The sequence below is a fragment of the Dendrobates tinctorius genome, unplaced genomic scaffold, assembly GCF_039654945.1.
Source record: "Dendrobates tinctorius isolate UK_male_01 unplaced genomic scaffold, ASM3965494v1 ptg000245l, whole genome shotgun sequence".
NCBI classification, from domain to species: Eukaryota; Metazoa; Chordata; class Amphibia; order Anura; family Dendrobatidae; genus Dendrobates; species Dendrobates tinctorius.
This window is the reverse complement of record NW_027361912.1, coordinates 8,218,424-8,233,007: the sequence shown is the minus strand read 5'-3', so window position 1 is coordinate 8,233,007 and position 14,584 is coordinate 8,218,424. Positions and strand designations below refer to the sequence as shown.

General features: G+C 44.5%; 33 non-coding genes across 33 annotated transcripts; all 33 read left to right on the top strand.

The window, feature by feature from the left end:
- Positions 1-241: 241 nt before the first annotated feature.
- Positions 242-382, top strand: LOC141062147 (U4 spliceosomal RNA). The gene has a single exon (XR_012223942.1). It is a non-coding gene; the product is annotated as a U4 spliceosomal RNA (small nuclear RNA).
- A 282-nt stretch (positions 383-664) lies between these two features.
- Positions 665-805, top strand: LOC141063028 (U4 spliceosomal RNA). Its single transcript, XR_012224717.1, has one exon. It is a non-coding gene; the product is annotated as a U4 spliceosomal RNA (small nuclear RNA).
- Positions 806-1,090: 285 nt separating this feature from the next.
- Positions 1,091-1,231, top strand: LOC141063133 (U4 spliceosomal RNA). Its single transcript, XR_012224813.1, has one exon. It is a non-coding gene; the product is annotated as a U4 spliceosomal RNA (small nuclear RNA).
- Positions 1,232-1,514: 283 nt separating this feature from the next.
- Positions 1,515-1,655, top strand: LOC141061673 (U4 spliceosomal RNA). Its single transcript, XR_012223512.1, has one exon. It is a non-coding gene; the product is annotated as a U4 spliceosomal RNA (small nuclear RNA).
- A 285-nt stretch (positions 1,656-1,940) lies between these two features.
- Positions 1,941-2,081, top strand: LOC141063109 (U4 spliceosomal RNA). Its single transcript, XR_012224791.1, has one exon. It is a non-coding gene; the product is annotated as a U4 spliceosomal RNA (small nuclear RNA).
- Positions 2,082-2,366: 285 nt separating this feature from the next.
- LOC141061572 (U4 spliceosomal RNA) lies at positions 2,367-2,507 on the top strand. The gene has a single exon (XR_012223421.1). It is a non-coding gene; the product is annotated as a U4 spliceosomal RNA (small nuclear RNA).
- A 283-nt stretch (positions 2,508-2,790) lies between these two features.
- Positions 2,791-2,931, top strand: LOC141060991 (U4 spliceosomal RNA). Its single transcript, XR_012222895.1, has one exon. It is a non-coding gene; the product is annotated as a U4 spliceosomal RNA (small nuclear RNA).
- Positions 2,932-3,214: 283 nt separating this feature from the next.
- LOC141063132 (U4 spliceosomal RNA) lies at positions 3,215-3,355 on the top strand. The gene has a single exon (XR_012224812.1). It is a non-coding gene; the product is annotated as a U4 spliceosomal RNA (small nuclear RNA).
- Positions 3,356-3,638: 283 nt separating this feature from the next.
- Positions 3,639-3,779, top strand: LOC141062378 (U4 spliceosomal RNA). Its single transcript, XR_012224151.1, has one exon. It is a non-coding gene; the product is annotated as a U4 spliceosomal RNA (small nuclear RNA).
- A 285-nt stretch (positions 3,780-4,064) lies between these two features.
- LOC141061327 (U4 spliceosomal RNA) lies at positions 4,065-4,205 on the top strand. Its single transcript, XR_012223198.1, has one exon. It is a non-coding gene; the product is annotated as a U4 spliceosomal RNA (small nuclear RNA).
- Positions 4,206-4,490: 285 nt separating this feature from the next.
- LOC141061089 (U4 spliceosomal RNA) lies at positions 4,491-4,631 on the top strand. The gene has a single exon (XR_012222984.1). It is a non-coding gene; the product is annotated as a U4 spliceosomal RNA (small nuclear RNA).
- A 283-nt stretch (positions 4,632-4,914) lies between these two features.
- Positions 4,915-5,055, top strand: LOC141061946 (U4 spliceosomal RNA). The gene has a single exon (XR_012223759.1). It is a non-coding gene; the product is annotated as a U4 spliceosomal RNA (small nuclear RNA).
- Positions 5,056-5,336: 281 nt separating this feature from the next.
- LOC141062121 (U4 spliceosomal RNA) lies at positions 5,337-5,477 on the top strand. The gene has a single exon (XR_012223918.1). It is a non-coding gene; the product is annotated as a U4 spliceosomal RNA (small nuclear RNA).
- Positions 5,478-5,760: 283 nt separating this feature from the next.
- Positions 5,761-5,901, top strand: LOC141061341 (U4 spliceosomal RNA). Its single transcript, XR_012223211.1, has one exon. It is a non-coding gene; the product is annotated as a U4 spliceosomal RNA (small nuclear RNA).
- Positions 5,902-6,184: 283 nt separating this feature from the next.
- On the top strand, positions 6,185-6,325 carry LOC141061246 (U4 spliceosomal RNA). The gene has a single exon (XR_012223125.1). It is a non-coding gene; the product is annotated as a U4 spliceosomal RNA (small nuclear RNA).
- A 285-nt stretch (positions 6,326-6,610) lies between these two features.
- Positions 6,611-6,751, top strand: LOC141061353 (U4 spliceosomal RNA). Its single transcript, XR_012223222.1, has one exon. It is a non-coding gene; the product is annotated as a U4 spliceosomal RNA (small nuclear RNA).
- A 285-nt stretch (positions 6,752-7,036) lies between these two features.
- Positions 7,037-7,177, top strand: LOC141061227 (U4 spliceosomal RNA). Its single transcript, XR_012223108.1, has one exon. It is a non-coding gene; the product is annotated as a U4 spliceosomal RNA (small nuclear RNA).
- Positions 7,178-7,460: 283 nt separating this feature from the next.
- On the top strand, positions 7,461-7,601 carry LOC141061188 (U4 spliceosomal RNA). Its single transcript, XR_012223073.1, has one exon. It is a non-coding gene; the product is annotated as a U4 spliceosomal RNA (small nuclear RNA).
- A 283-nt stretch (positions 7,602-7,884) lies between these two features.
- LOC141061192 (U4 spliceosomal RNA) lies at positions 7,885-8,025 on the top strand. Its single transcript, XR_012223076.1, has one exon. It is a non-coding gene; the product is annotated as a U4 spliceosomal RNA (small nuclear RNA).
- A 283-nt stretch (positions 8,026-8,308) lies between these two features.
- LOC141062931 (U4 spliceosomal RNA) lies at positions 8,309-8,449 on the top strand. The gene has a single exon (XR_012224630.1). It is a non-coding gene; the product is annotated as a U4 spliceosomal RNA (small nuclear RNA).
- A 284-nt stretch (positions 8,450-8,733) lies between these two features.
- Positions 8,734-8,874, top strand: LOC141063069 (U4 spliceosomal RNA). The gene has a single exon (XR_012224755.1). It is a non-coding gene; the product is annotated as a U4 spliceosomal RNA (small nuclear RNA).
- Positions 8,875-9,155: 281 nt separating this feature from the next.
- On the top strand, positions 9,156-9,296 carry LOC141061469 (U4 spliceosomal RNA). The gene has a single exon (XR_012223327.1). It is a non-coding gene; the product is annotated as a U4 spliceosomal RNA (small nuclear RNA).
- A 283-nt stretch (positions 9,297-9,579) lies between these two features.
- On the top strand, positions 9,580-9,720 carry LOC141061661 (U4 spliceosomal RNA). The gene has a single exon (XR_012223501.1). It is a non-coding gene; the product is annotated as a U4 spliceosomal RNA (small nuclear RNA).
- A 285-nt stretch (positions 9,721-10,005) lies between these two features.
- LOC141062898 (U4 spliceosomal RNA) lies at positions 10,006-10,146 on the top strand. Its single transcript, XR_012224600.1, has one exon. It is a non-coding gene; the product is annotated as a U4 spliceosomal RNA (small nuclear RNA).
- Positions 10,147-10,430: 284 nt separating this feature from the next.
- LOC141063057 (U4 spliceosomal RNA) lies at positions 10,431-10,571 on the top strand. The gene has a single exon (XR_012224744.1). It is a non-coding gene; the product is annotated as a U4 spliceosomal RNA (small nuclear RNA).
- Positions 10,572-11,249: 678 nt separating this feature from the next.
- On the top strand, positions 11,250-11,390 carry LOC141061838 (U4 spliceosomal RNA). Its single transcript, XR_012223662.1, has one exon. It is a non-coding gene; the product is annotated as a U4 spliceosomal RNA (small nuclear RNA).
- A 283-nt stretch (positions 11,391-11,673) lies between these two features.
- Positions 11,674-11,814, top strand: LOC141061206 (U4 spliceosomal RNA). Its single transcript, XR_012223089.1, has one exon. It is a non-coding gene; the product is annotated as a U4 spliceosomal RNA (small nuclear RNA).
- Positions 11,815-12,097: 283 nt separating this feature from the next.
- On the top strand, positions 12,098-12,238 carry LOC141060966 (U4 spliceosomal RNA). The gene has a single exon (XR_012222872.1). It is a non-coding gene; the product is annotated as a U4 spliceosomal RNA (small nuclear RNA).
- Positions 12,239-12,521: 283 nt separating this feature from the next.
- Positions 12,522-12,662, top strand: LOC141061998 (U4 spliceosomal RNA). Its single transcript, XR_012223807.1, has one exon. It is a non-coding gene; the product is annotated as a U4 spliceosomal RNA (small nuclear RNA).
- A 281-nt stretch (positions 12,663-12,943) lies between these two features.
- LOC141062120 (U4 spliceosomal RNA) lies at positions 12,944-13,084 on the top strand. The gene has a single exon (XR_012223917.1). It is a non-coding gene; the product is annotated as a U4 spliceosomal RNA (small nuclear RNA).
- A 283-nt stretch (positions 13,085-13,367) lies between these two features.
- On the top strand, positions 13,368-13,508 carry LOC141061340 (U4 spliceosomal RNA). The gene has a single exon (XR_012223210.1). It is a non-coding gene; the product is annotated as a U4 spliceosomal RNA (small nuclear RNA).
- A 283-nt stretch (positions 13,509-13,791) lies between these two features.
- On the top strand, positions 13,792-13,932 carry LOC141061245 (U4 spliceosomal RNA). The gene has a single exon (XR_012223124.1). It is a non-coding gene; the product is annotated as a U4 spliceosomal RNA (small nuclear RNA).
- Positions 13,933-14,217: 285 nt separating this feature from the next.
- Positions 14,218-14,358, top strand: LOC141061352 (U4 spliceosomal RNA). The gene has a single exon (XR_012223221.1). It is a non-coding gene; the product is annotated as a U4 spliceosomal RNA (small nuclear RNA).
- The last annotated feature ends 226 nt before the right edge of the window (positions 14,359-14,584 follow it).

Here is a 14,584-nt window from a genome sequence, read left to right as displayed (position 1 = left end):
AGTGTGGAAGAAAAGCCTTGCTTCTCACAGCAATGGATTGATGTTTGTTTCTTGGAGCAGAAGGCGAGAGTGAGGCAATCTGCCTGTAATTGCCAATAATTACATCTTAACTGAACCCTTAGAATGTGTAAGCCAAGGATGCCTGGAAGCAGCGTGGAGGGCTAGTGGTGATTTGTAACTCACCATGGCTTAAAATTTTCTGCCCTGGAAGCGGGAAGCCCTTGGTCACTTCTGTTCTTTCATCTTTGCGCTGTGGCAATATTGTTGCCCATGAGGTTTATCCAAGGTGTGATTATTGCTAATTGAAAACTTTTCCCAATACCCCGCCATAATGACTTGGAATACAGTCAGCTTTGGCAATTTTTGTTGGTCTCTCAGGAGACTTAATTCATGGAATGCAAATGACAGTCTTAGCTTCTCCCAGTGTGGAAGAAAAGCCTTGCTTCTCACAGCAATGGATTGATGTTTGTTTCTTGGAGCAGAAGGCGAGAGTGAGGCAATCTGCCTGTAATTGCCAAAAATTTCATCTTTCCTGATCCCGCAGAATGTGAAAGCCCAGGATGCCTGGAAGCAGCGTGGAGGGCTAGTGGTGATTTGGAACTCACCATGGCTTAAACAAGTTCTGCCTTGGAAGCAGGAAGCCCTTGGTCACTTCTGTTCCTTAATCTTTGCGCTGTGGCAATATCGTAGCCCATGAGGTTTAACCGAGGCGTGATTATTGCTGATTGAAAATTTTTCCCAATACCCCGCCATGATGACTTGAAATACAGTCAGCTTTGGCAATTTTTGTTGGTCTCTCAGGAGACTTAATCCATTGTATGCAAATAACAGAGTCTTAGCTCCTCCCAGCATGGAAGAAAAGCCTTGCTTCTCACAGCAATGGATTGATGTTTGTTTCCTGGAGCAGAAGGAGAGAGTAAGGCAATCTGTCTGTAATTGCCAAAAATTTCATCTTAACTGAGCCCTCAGAATGTAGAAGCCCAGGATGCCTGGAAGCAGTGTGGGAGGGCTAGTGAGAATTTGTAACTCACCGTAGCTTAAACAAGCTCTGATTTGGAAGCGGGAAGGCATTGGTCACAACAGTTCTTTCAACTTTGTGCAGTGACAATATCGTAGCCCATGAGGTTTAACCGAGGCGTGATTATTGCTAATTGAAAACTTTTCCCAATACCCCGCCATGATGACTTGAAATACAGTCAGCTTTGGCAATTTTTGTTGGTCTCTCAGGAGACTTAAACTATGGTATGCAAATGACAGTCTTAGGTCCTCCCAGTGTGGAAGCAAAGACTTGCTTCTCACAGCAATGGATTGATGTTTGTTTCTTGGAGCAGTAGGCGAGAGTGAGGCAATCTGCCTGTAATTGCCAAAAATTACATCTTTCCTGAGCCCTCAGAATGTAGAAGCCCAGGATGCCTGGAAGCAGTGTGGGAGGGCTAGTGAGAATTTGTAACTCACCGTAGCTTAAACAAGCTCTGCTTTGAAAGCAGGAAGGCATTGGTCACAACAGTTCTTTCAACTTTGCGCAGTGGCAATATCGTAGCCCATGAGGTTTAACCGAGGCGTGATTATTGCTAATTGAAAACTTTTCCCAATACCCCGCCATGATGACTTGAAATACAGTCAGCTTTGGCAATTTTTGTTGGTCTCTCAGGAGACTTAATCTATGTTATGCAAATAACAGAGTCTTAGCTTCTCCCAGCGTGGAAGAATAGCCTTGCTTCTCACAGCAATGGATTGATGTTTATTGCCTGGAGCAGAAGGCGAGAGTGAGGCAATCTGCCTGTAATTGCCAAAAATTTCATCTTAACTGAGCCCTTAGAATGTGGAAGCTCAGAATGCCTGGAAGCAGTGTGGGAGGGCTAGTGAGAATTTGTAACTCACCATAGCTTAAACAAGCTCTGCTTTGGATGCAGGAAGGCATTGGTCACAACAGTTCTTTCAACTTTGCGCAGTGGCAATATCGTAGCCTATGAGGTTTAACCGAGGCGTGATTATTGCTAATTGAAAACTTTTCCTAATACCCCGCCATGACGACTTGAAATACAGTCAGCTTTGGCAATTTTTGTTGGTCTCTCAGGAGACTTAATCCATTGTATGCAAATAACAGAGTCTTAGCTCCTCCCAGCATGGAAGAAAAGCCTTGCTTCTCACAGCAATGGATTGATGTTTGTTTCTTGGAGCAGTAGGTGAGAGTGAGGCAATCTGCCTATAATTGCCAAAAATTACATCTTTCCTGAGCCCTCAGAATGTGGAAGCCCAGGATGCCTGGAAGCAGTGTGGGAGGGCTAGTGAGAATTTGTAACTCACCGTAGCTTAAACAAGCTCTGCTTTGGAAGCAGGAAGGCATTGGTCACAACAGTTTTTTCAACTTTGCGCAGTGGCAAGATCATAGTCCATGAGGTTTAACCGAGGCGTGATTATTGCTGATTGAAAACTTTTCCCAATACCCCGCCATGATGACTTGAAATACAGTCAGCTTTGGCAATTTTTGTTGGTCTCTCAGGAGTCTTAATCTATGGTATGCAAATGACAGTCTTAGGTCCTCCCAGTGTGGAAGAAAAGCCTTGCTTCTCACAGCAATGGATTGATGTTTGTTTCTTGGAGCAGTAGGCGAGAGTGAGGCAATCTGCCTGTAATTGCCAAAAATTACATCTTTCCTGAGCCCTCAGAATGTGGAAGCCCAGGATGCCTGGAAGCAGTGTGGGAGGGCTAGTGAGAATTTGTAACTCACCGTAGCTTAAACAAGCTCTGCTTTGGAAGCAGGAAGGCATTGGTCACAACAGTTCTTTCAACTTTGCGCAGTGGCAATATCGTAGCCCATGAGGTTTAACCGAGGCGTGATTATTGTTAATTGAAAACTTTTCCCAATACCCCGCCATGATGACTTGAAATACAGTCAGCTTTGGCAATTTTTGTTGGTCTCTCAGGAGACTTAATCTATGGTATGCAAATGAAAGTCTCAGGTCCTCCCAGTGTGGAAGAAAAGCCTTGCTTCTCACAGCAATGGATTGATGTTTGTTTCTTGGAGCAGAAGGAGAGAGTGAGGCAATCTGCCTGTAATGGCCAAAAATTTAATCTTAACTGAGCCTTTAGAATGTGGAAGCTCAGGATGCCTGGAAGCAGTGTGGAAGGGCTATTGAGAATTTGTAACTCACCGTAGCTTAAACAAGCTCTGATTTGGAAGCGGGAAGGCATTGGTTACAACAGTTCTTTCAACTTTGTGCAGTGACAATATCGTAGCCCATGAGGTTTAACCGAGGCGTGATTATTGCTAATTGAAAACTTTTCCCAATACCCCGCCATGATGACTTGAAATACAGTCAGCTTTGGCAATTTTTGTTGGTCTCTCAGGAGACTTAATCTATGGTATGCAAATGACAGTCTTAGGTCCTCCCAGTGTGGAAGAAAAGCCTTGCTTCTCACAGCAATGGATTGATGTTTGTTTCTTGGAGCAGAAGGCGAGAGTGAGGCAATCTGCCTGTAATTGCCAAAAATTACATCTTTCCTGAGCCCTCAGAATGTGGAAGCCCAGGATGCCTGGAAGCAGTGTGGGAGGGCTAGTGAGAATTTGTAACTCACCGTAGCTTAAACAAGCTCTGCTTTGAAAGCAGGAAGGCATTGGTCACAACAGTTCTTTCAATTTTGCGCAGTGGCAACATCTTAGCCCATGAGGTTTAACCGAGGAGTGGTTATTGCTAATTGAAAACTTTTCCCAATACCCCGCCATGATGATTTGAAATACAGTCAGCTTTGGCAATTTTTGTTGGTCTCTCAAGAGACTTAATCTATGGTATGCAAATAACAGAGTCTTAGCTTCTCCCTGCGTGGAATGATAGCCTTGCTTCTCACAGCAATGGATTGATGTTTGTTGCCTGGAGCAGAAGGAGAGAGTGAGGCAATCTGCCTGTAATTGCCAAAAATTTCATCTTAACTGAGCCCTTAGAATGTGGAAGCTCAGAATGCCTGGAAGCAGTGTGGGAGGGCTAGTGAGAATTTGTAACTCACCATAGCTTAAACAAGCTCTGCTTTGGAAGCAGGAAGGCATTGGTCACAACAGTTCTTTCAACTTTGCGCAGTGGCAATATCGTAGCCTATGAGGTTTAACCGAGGCGTGATTATTGCTAATTGAAAACTTTTCCCAATACTCCGCCATGATGACTTGAAATACAGTCAGCTTTGCCAATTTTTGTTGGTCTCTCAGGAGACTTAATCCATTGTATGCAAATAACAGAGTCTTAGCTCCTCCCAGCGTGGAAGAAAAGCCTTGCTTCTCACAGCAATGGATTGATGTTTGTTGCCTGGAGCAGAAGGATAGAGTGAGGCAATCTGCCTGTAATTGCCAAAAATGTCATCTTAACTGAGCCCTTAGAATGTGGAAGCTCAGAATGCCTGGAAGCAGTGTGGGAGGGCTCGTGAAAATTTGTAACTCACCGTAGCTTAAACATGCTCTGCTTTGGAAGCAGGAAGGCATTGGTCACAACAGTTCTTTCAACTTTGCGCAGTGGCAATATCGTAGCCCATGAGGTTTAACCGAGGCGTGGTTATTGCTAATTGAAAACTTTTCCCAATACCCTGCCATGATGACTTGAAATACAGTCAGCTTTGGCAATTTTTGTTGGTCTCTCAGGAGACTTAATCTATGGTATGCAAATGACAGTCTTAGGTCCTCCCAGTGTGGAAGAAAAGCCTTGCTTCTCACAGCAGTGGATTGATGTTTGTTTCTTGGAGCAGAAGGTGAGAGTGAGGCAATCTACCTGTAATTGCCAAAAATTACATCTTTCCTGAGCCCTCAGAGTGTGGAAGCCCAGGATGCCTGGAAGCAGTGTGGAAGGGCTATTGAGAATTTTTAACTCACCGTAGCTTAAACAAGCTCTGCTTTGGAAGCAGGAAGGCATTGGTCACAACAGTTCTTTCAACTTTGCGCAGTGGCAATATCGTAGCCTATGAGGTTTAACCGAGGATTGATTATTGCTAATTGAAAACTTTTCCCAATACCCCGCCATGATGACTTGAAATACAGTCAACTTTGGCAATTTTTGTTCGTTTCTCAGGAGACTTAATCTATGGTATGTAAATGACAGTCTTAGGTTCTCCCAGTGTGGAAGAAAAGCCTTGCTTCTCACAGCAATGGATTGATGTTTGTTTCTTGGAGCAGAAGGCGAGAGTGAGGCAATCTGCCTGTAATTGCCAAAAATTACATCTTAACTGAACCCTTAGAATGTGTAAGCCAAGGATGCCTGGAAGCAGCGTGGAGGGCTAGTGGTGATTTGTAACTCACCATGGCTTAAAATGTTCTGCCCTGGAAGTGGGAAGCCCTTGGTCACTTCTGTTCTTTCATCTTTGCGCTGTGGCAATATTGTTGCCCATGAGGTTTATCCAAGGCGTGATTATTGCTTATTGAAAACTTTTCCCAATACCCCGCCATAATGACTTGGAATACAGTCAGCTTTGGCAATTTTTGTTGGTCTCTCAGGAGACTTAATTCATGGAATGCAAATGACAGTCTTAGCTTCTCCCAGTGTGGAAGAAAATCCTTGCTTCTCACAGCAATGGATTGATGTTTGTTTCTTGGAGCAGAAGGCGAGAGTGAGGCAATCTGCCTGTAATTGCTAAAAATTACATCTTTCCTGAGCCCTCAGAATGTGGAAGCCCAGGATGCCTGGAAGCAGTGTGGGAGGGCTAGTGAGAATTTGTAACTCACCGTAGCTTAAACAAGCTCTGCCTTGGAAGCGGGAAGCCCTTGGTCACAACAGTTCTTTCAACATTGTGCAGTGGCAATATCATAGCCCATGAGGTTTAACCGAAGCGTGATTATTGCTAATTGAAAACTTTTCCCAATACCCCGCCATGATGACTTGAAATACAGTCAGCTTTGGCAATTTTTGTTGGTCTCACAGGAGACTTAATCAATGGTATGCAAATGACAGTCTTAGGTCCACCCAGTGTGGAAGAAAAGCCTTGCTTCTCACAGCAATGGATTGATGTTTGTTTCTTGGAGCAGAAGGCGAGAGTGAGGCAATCTGCCTGTAATTGCCAAAAATTACATATTTCCTGAGCCCTCAGAATGTGGAAGCCCAGGATGCCTGGAAGCAGTGTGGGAGGGCTAGTGAGAATTTGTAACTCACCGTAGCTTAAACAAGCTCTGCTTTGGAAGCAGGAAGGCATTGGTCACAACAGTTCTTTCAACTTTGCGCAGTGACAATATCGTAGCCTATGAGGTTTAACCGAGGCGTGATTATTGCCAATTGAAAACTTTTCCCAATACCCCGCCATGATGACTTGAAATACAGTCAGCTTTGGCAATTTTTGTTGGTCTCTCAAGAGACTTAATCTATGGTATGCAAATAACAGAGTCTTAGCTTCTCCCAGCGTGGAAGAATAGCCTTGCTTCTCACAGCAATGGATTGATGTTTGTTGCCTGGAGCAGAAGGAGAGAGTGAGGCAATCTGCCTGTAATTGCCAAAAATTTCATCTTAACTGAGCCCTTAGAATGTGGAAGTTCAGAATGCCTGGAAGCAGTGTGGGAGGGCTAGTGAGAATTTGTAACTCACCATAGCTTAAACAAGCTCTGCTTTGGAAGCAGGAAGGCATTGGTCACAACAGTTCTTTCAACTTTGCGCAGTGACAATATCGTAGCCTATGAGGTTTAACCGAGGCGTGATTATTGCCAATTGAAAACTTTTCCTAATACCCCGCCATGATGACTTGAAATACAGTCAGCTTTGGCAATTTTTGTTGGTCTCTCAGGAGACTTAATTCATTGTATGCAAATAACAGAGTCTTAGCTCCTCCCAGCGTGGAAGAAAAGCCTTGCTTCTCACAGCGATGGATTGATGTTTGTTGCCTGGAGCAGAAGGAGAGAGTGAGGCAATCTGCCTGTAATTGCCAAAAATGTCATCTTAACTGAGCCCTTAGAATGTGGAAGCTCAGAATGCCTGGAAGCAGTGTGGGAGGGCTAGTGAGAATTTGTAACTCACCGTAGCTTAAACAAGCTCTGATTTGGAAGCGGGAAGGCATTCGTCACAACAGTTCTTTCAACTTTGTGCAGTGACAATATCGTAGCCCATGAGGTTTAACCGAGGCGTGATTATTGCTAATTGAAAACTTTTCCCAATTCCCCGCCATGATGACTTGAAATACGGTTAGCTTTGGCAATTTTTGTTGGTCTCTCAGGAGACTTAATTTATGGTATGCAAATGACAGTCTTAGGTCCTCCCAGTGTGGAAGAAAAGCCTTGCTTCTCACAGCAATGGATTGATGTTTGTTTCTTGGAGCAGAAGGCGAGAGTGAGGCAATCTGCCTGTAATTGCCAAAAATTACATCTTTCCTGAGCCCTCAGAATGTGGAAGCCCAGGATGCCTGGAAGCAGTGTGGGAGGGCTAGTGAGAATTTGTAACTCACCGTAGCTTAAACAAGCTCTGCTTTGAAAGCAGGAAGGCATTGGTCACAACAGTTCTTTCAACCTTGCGCAGTGGCAATATCGTAGCTCATGAGGTTTAACCGAGGCGTGATTATTGCTAATTGAAAACTTTTCCCAATACCCCGCCATGATGACTTGAAATACAGTCAGCTTTGGCAATTTTTGTTGGCCTCTCAAGAGACTTAATCTATGGTATGCAAATGACAGTCTTAGCTCCTCCCAGCGTGGAAGAATAGCCTTGCTTCTCACAGCAATGGATTGATGTTTGTTGCCTGGAGCAGAAGGAGAGAGTGAGGCAATCTGCCTGTAATTGCTAAAAATTTCATCTTAACTGAGCCCTCAGAATGTGGAAGCCCAGGATGCCTCGAAGCAGTGTGGGAGGGCTAGTGAGAATTTGTAACTCACCGTAGCTTAAACAAGCTCTGCTTTGAAAGCAGGAAGGCATTGGTCACAACAGTTCATTCAACTTTGCGCAGTGGCAATATCGTAGCCCATGAGGTTTAACCGAGGCGTGATTATTGCTAATTGAAAACTTTTCCCAATACTCCTCCATGATGACTTGAAATACAGTCAGCTTTGGCAATTTTTGTTGGTCTCTCAGGAGACTTAATCTATGGTATGCAAATGACAGTCTTAGGTCCTCCCAGTGTGGAAGAAAAGCCTTCCTTCTCACAGCAATGGATTGATGTTTGTTTCTTGGAGCAGAAGGAGAGAGTGAGGCAATCTGCCTGTAATGGCCAAAAATTTCATCTTAACTGAGCCCTTAGAATGTGGAAGCTCAGGATGCCTGGAAGCAGTGTGGGAGGGCTATTGAGAATTTGTAACTCACCATAGCTTAAACAAGCTCTGATTTGGAAGCGGGATGGCATTGGTCACAACAGTTCTTTCAACTTTGCGCAGTGGCAATATCGTAGCCTATGAGGTTTAACTGAGGCGTGATTATTGCTAATTGAAAACTTTTCCCAATACCCCGCCATGATGACTTGAAATACAGTCAGCTTTGGCAATTTTTGTTGGTCTCTCAGGAGACTTAATCCATTGTATGCAAATAACAGAGTTTAGCTCCTCCCAGCGTGGAAGAAAAGCCTTGCTTCTCACAGCAATGGATTGATGTTTGTTGCCTGGAGCAGAAGGAGAGAGTGAGGCAATCTGCCTGTAATTGCCAAAAATGTCATCTTAACTGAGCCCTTAGAATGTGGAAGCTCAGAATGCCTGGAAGCAGTGTGGGAGGGCTAGTGAGGATTTGTAACTCACCATAGCTTAAACAAGCTCTGCTTTGGAAGCAGGAAGGCATTGGTCACAACAGTTCTTTCAACTTTGCGCAGTGGCAATATCGTAGCCTATGAGGTTTAACCGAGGCGTGATTATTGCTAATTGAAAACTTTTCCCAATACCCCGCCATGATGACTTGAAATACAGTCAGCTTTGGCAATTTTTGTTGGTCTCTCAGGAGACTTAATCTATGGTATGTAAATGACAGTCTTAAGTCCTCCCAGTGTGGAAGAAAAGCCTTTCTTCTCACAGCAATGGATTGATGTTTGTTTCTTGGAGCAGAAGGCGAGAGTGAGGCAATCTGCCTGTAATTGCCAAAAATTACGTCTTAACTGAACCCTTAGAATGTGTAAGCCAAGGATGCCTGGAAGCAGCGTGGAAGGCTAGTGGTGATTTGTAACTCACCATGGCTTAAAATGTTCTGCCCTGGAAGCGGGAAGCCCTTGGTCACTTCTGTTCTTTCATCTTTGCGCTGTGGCAATATTGTTGCCCATGAGGTTTATCCAAGGCGTGATTATTGCTAATTGAAAACTTTTCCCAATACCCCGCCATGATGACTTGAAATACAGTCAGCTTTGGCAATTTTTGTTGGTCTCTCAGGAGACTTAATCTATGGTATGCAAATGACAGTCTTAGGACCTCCCAGTGTGGAAGAAAAGCCTTGCTTCTCACAGCAATGGATTGATGTTTGTTTCTTGGAGCAGAAGGAGAGAGTGAGGCAATCTGCCTGTAATTGCCAAAAATTACATCTTTCCTGAGCCCTCAGAATGTGGAAGCCCAGGATGCCTGGAAGCAGTGTGGGAGGGCTAGTGAGAATTTGTAACTCACCGTAGCTTAAACAAGCTCTGCTTTGAAAGCAGGAAGGCATTGGTCACAACAGTTCTTTCAACTTTGCGCAGTGGCAATATCGTAGCCCATGAGGTTTAACCGAGGCGTGATTATTGCTAATTGAAAACTTTTCCCAATACCCCGCCATGATGACTTGAAATACAGTCAGCTTTGGCAATTTTTGTTGGTCTCTCAGGAGACTTAATTTATGGTATGCAAATAACAGAGTCTTAGCTCCTCCCAGCGTGGAAGAATAGCCTTGCTTCTCACAGCAATGGATTGATGTTTGTTGCCTGGAGCAGAAGGAGAGAGTGAGGCAATCTGCCTGTAATTGCCAAAAATTTCATCTTAACTGAGCCCTTAGAATGTGGAAGCTCAGAATGCCTGGAAGCAGTGTGGGAGGGCTAGTGAGAATTTGTAACTCACCATAGCTTAAACAAGCTCTGCTTTGGAAGCAGGAAGTCATTGGTCACAACAGTTCTTTCAACTTTGCGCAGTGGCAATATCGTAGCCTATGAGGTTTAACCGAGGCGTGATTATTGCTAATTGAAAACTTTTCCCAATACCCCGCCATGATGACTTGAAATACAGTCAGCTTTGGCAATTTTTGTTGGTCTCTCAAGAGACTTAATCCATTGTATGCAAATAACAGAGTCTTAGCTCCTCCCAGCGTGGAAGAATAGCCTTGCTTCTCACAGCAATGGATTGATGTTTGTTGCCTGGAGCAGAAGGAGAGAGTGAGGCAATCTGCCTGTAATTGCCAAAAATTTCATCTTAACTGAGCCCTAGAATGTGGAAGCTCAGAATGCCTGGAAGCAGTGTGGGAGGGCTAGTGAGAATTTGTAGCTTACCATAGCTTTAACAAGCTCTGCTTTGGAAGCAGGAAGGCATTGGTCACAACAGTTCTTTCAACTTTGCGCAGTGGCAATATCGTAGCCTATGAGGTTTAACCGAGGCGTGATTATTGCTAATTGAAAACTTTTCCCAATACCCCGCCATGATGACTTGAAATACAGTCAGCTTTGGCAATTTTTGTTGGTCTCTCAGGAGACTTAATCTATGGTATGTAAATGACAGTCTAAAGGCTCTTTTACATTTAGCGATGCACCAGCGATTCAACCAGCGATCCGACCCGGTCAGGATCGCTGGTGCATCGCTAAATGATCGCTAGTGAGCTTTCATACAGAAAGATCTCACAGCGATGCAGCAGCGACGCAGCGGACGATACTTACCTTTCACACACAGCGATCCTGGCGTCCTCCCGCCCGCCTCCACGCATCGCTGGACGTCACAGCAGGAAGCCCAGCAGGAAGCGCCCAACGAGAAATGGAGCCGGACATTCTCGCGCGATCAGCGATGAGCAGCGGGGGAGCCGGTCGGAGGTAAGTATCACACATAGCGATATCGCTAGCAATATCGCTATAACGTCACAAAACCAGTGACGTTTTAGCGATATTGCTTAGTGTAAAACCCCCTTTAGGTCCTCCCAGTGTGGAAGAAAAGCCTTGCTTCTCACAGCAATGGATTGATGTTTGTTTCTTTGAGCAGAAGGCGAGAGTGAGGCAATCTGCCTGTAATTGCCAAAAATTACATCTTAACTGAACCCTTAGAATGTGTAAGCCAAGGTTGCCTGGAAGCAGCGTGGAGGGCTAGTGGTGATTTGTAACTCACTATGGCTTAAAATGTTCTGCCCTGGAAGCGGGAAGCCCTTGGTCACTTCTGTTCTTTCATCTTTGCGCTGTGGCAATATTGTTGCCCATGAGGTTTATCCAAGGCGTGATTATTGCTAATTGAAAACTTTTCCCAATACCCCGCCATAATGACTTGGAATACAGTCAGCTTTGGCAATTTTTGTTGGTCTCTCAGGAGACTTAATTCATGGTATGCAAATGACAGTCTTAGCTTCTCCCAGTGTGGAAGAAAAGCCTTGCTTCTCACAGCAATGGATTGATGTTTGTTTCTTGGAGCAGAAGGCGAGAGTGAGGCAATCTGCCTGTAATTGCCAAAAATTACATCTTTCCTGAGCCCTCAGAATGTGGAAGCCCAGGATGCCTGGAAGCAGTGTGGGAGGGCTAGTGAGAATTTGTAACTCACCGTAGCTTAAACAAGCTCTGCTTTGGAAGCAGGAAGGCATTGATCACAACAGTTCTTTCAACTTTGCGCAGTGGCAATATCGTAGCCCATGAGGTTTAACCGAGGCATGATTATTGCTGATTGAAAACTTTTTCCAATACCCCACCGTGTTGACTTGAAATACAGTCAGCTTTGGGAATTTTTGTTGGTCTCTCAGGAGACTTAATCCATTGTATGCAAATAACAGAGTCTTAGCTCCTCCCAGCGTGGAAGAAAAGCCTAGCTTCTCACAGCAATGGATTGATGTTTGTTACCTGAAGCAGAAGGAGAGAGTGAGGCAATCTGCCTGTAATTGCCAAAAATTACATCTTAACTGAGCCCTTAGAATGTGGAAGCCCGGGATGCCTGGAATCAGCGTGGAGGGCTATTGGTGATTTGGAACTCACCATGGCTTAAAAAGTTCTGCCTTGGAAGCGGGAAGCCCTTGGTCACTTCTGTTCTTTCATCTTTGCGCTGTGGCAATATCGTAGCCCATGAGGTTTAACCGAGGCGTGATTATTGCTAATTGAAAACTTTTCCCAATAGCCCACCATGATGACTTGAAATACAGTCAGCTTTGGCAATTTTTGTTGGTCTCTCAGGAGACTTAATCCATGGTATGCAAATGACAGTATTAGCTCCTCCCAGTGTGGAAGAAAAGCCTTGCTTCTCACAGCAATGCATTGATGTTTGTTTCTTGGAGCAGAAGGCGAGAGTGAGGCTATCTGCCAGTAATTGCTAAAAAATTCATCTTTCCTGATCTTACAGAATGTGGAAGCCCAGGATGCCTGGAAGCAGTGTGGAAGGGCTATTGAGAATTTGTAACTCACCGTAGCTTAAACAAGCTCTGCTTTGGAAGCAGGAAGGCATTGGTCACAACAGTTCTTTCAACTTTGCGCAGTGGCAATATCGTAGCCTATGAGGTTTAACCGAGGATTGATTATTGCTAATTGGAAACTTTTCCCAATACCCCGCCATGATGACTTGAAATACAGTCAACTTTGGCAATTTTTGTTCGTCTCTCAGGAGACTTAATCTATGGTATGTAAATGACAGTCTTAGGTTCTCCCAGTGTGGAAGAAAAGCCTTGCTTCTCACAGCAATGGATTGATGTTTGTTTCTTGGAGCAGAAGGCGAGAGTGAGGCAATCTGCCTGTAATTGCCAAAAATTACATCTTAACTGAACCCTTAGAATGTGTAAGCCAAGGATGCCTGGAAGCAGCGTGGAGGGCTAGTGGTGATTTGTAACTCACCATGGCTTAAAATGTTCTGCCCTGGAAGTGGGAAGCCCTTGGTCACTTCTGTTCTTTCATCTTTGCGCTGTGGCAATATTGTTGCCCATGAGGTTTATCCAAGGCGTGATTATTGCTTATTGAAAACTTTTCCCAATACCCCGCCATAATGACTTGGAATACAGTCAGCTTTGGCAATTTTTGTTGGTCTCTCAGGAGACTTAATTCATGGAATGCAAATGACAGTCTTAGCTTCTCCCAGTGTGGAAGAAAATCCTTGCTTCTCACAGCAATGGATTGATGTTTGTTTCTTGGAGCAGAAGGCGAGAGTGAGGCAATCTGCCTGTAATTGCTAAAAATTACATCTTTCCTGAGCCCTCAGAATGTGGAAGCCCAGGATGCCTGGAAGCAGTGTGGGAGGGCTAGTGAGAATTTGTAACTCACCGTAGCTTAAACAAGCTCTGCCTTGGAAGCGGGAAGCCCTTGGTCACAACAGTTCTTTCAACATTGTGCAGTGGCAATATCATAGCCCATGAGGTTTAACCGAAGCGTGATTATTGCTAATTGAAAACTTTTCCCAATACCCCGCCATGATGACTTGAAATACAGTCAGCTTTGGCAATTTTTGTTGGTCTCACAGGAGACTTAATCAATGGTATGCAAATGACAGTCTTAGGTCCACCCAGTGTGGAAGAAAAGCCTTGCTTCTCACAGCAATGGATTGATGTTTGTTTCTTGGAGCAGAAGGCGAGAGTGAGGCAATCTGCCTGTAATTGCCAAAAATTACATATTTCCTGAGCCCTCAGAATGTGGAAGCCCAGGATGCCTGGAAGCAGTGTGGGAGGGCTAGTGAGAATTTGTAACTCACCGTAGCTTAAACAAGCTCTGCTTTGGAAGCAGGAAGGCATTGGTCACAACAGTTCTTTCAACTTTGCGCAGTGACAATATCGTAGCCTATGAGGTTTAACCGAGGCGTGATTATTGCCAATTGAAAACTTTTCCCAATACCCCGCCATGATGACTTGAAATACAGTCAGCTTTGGCAATTTTTGTTGGTCTCTCAAGAGACTTAATCTATGGTATGCAAATAACAGAGTCTTAGCTTCTCCCAGCGTGGAAGAATAGCCTTGCTTCTCACAGCAATGGATTGATGTTTGTTGCCTGGAGCAGAAGGAGAGAGTGAGGCAATCTGCCTGTAATTGCCAAAAATTTCATCTTAACTGAGCCCTTAGAATGTGGAAGTTCAGAATGCCTGGAAGCAGTGTGGGAGGGCTAGTGAGAATTTGTAACTCACCATAGCTTAAACAAGCTCTGCTTTGGAAGCAGGAAGGCATTGGTCACAACAGTTCTTTCAACTTTGCGCAGTGACAATATCGTAGCCTATGAGGTTTAACCGAGGCGTGATTATTGCCAATTGAAAACTTTTCCTAATACCCCGCCATGATGACTTGAAATACAGTCAGCTTTGGCAATTTTTGTTGGTCTCTCAGGAGACTTAATCCATTGTATGCAAATAACAGAGTCTTAGCTCCTCCCAGCGTGGAAGAAAAGCCTTGCTTCTCACAGCGATGGATTGATGTTTGTTGCCTGGAGCAGAAGGAGAGAGTGAGGCAATCTGCCTGTAATTGCCAAAAATGTCATCTTAACTGAGCCCTTAGAATGTGGAAGCTCAGAATGCCTGGAAGCAGTGTGGGAGGGCTAGTGAGAATTTGTAACTCAC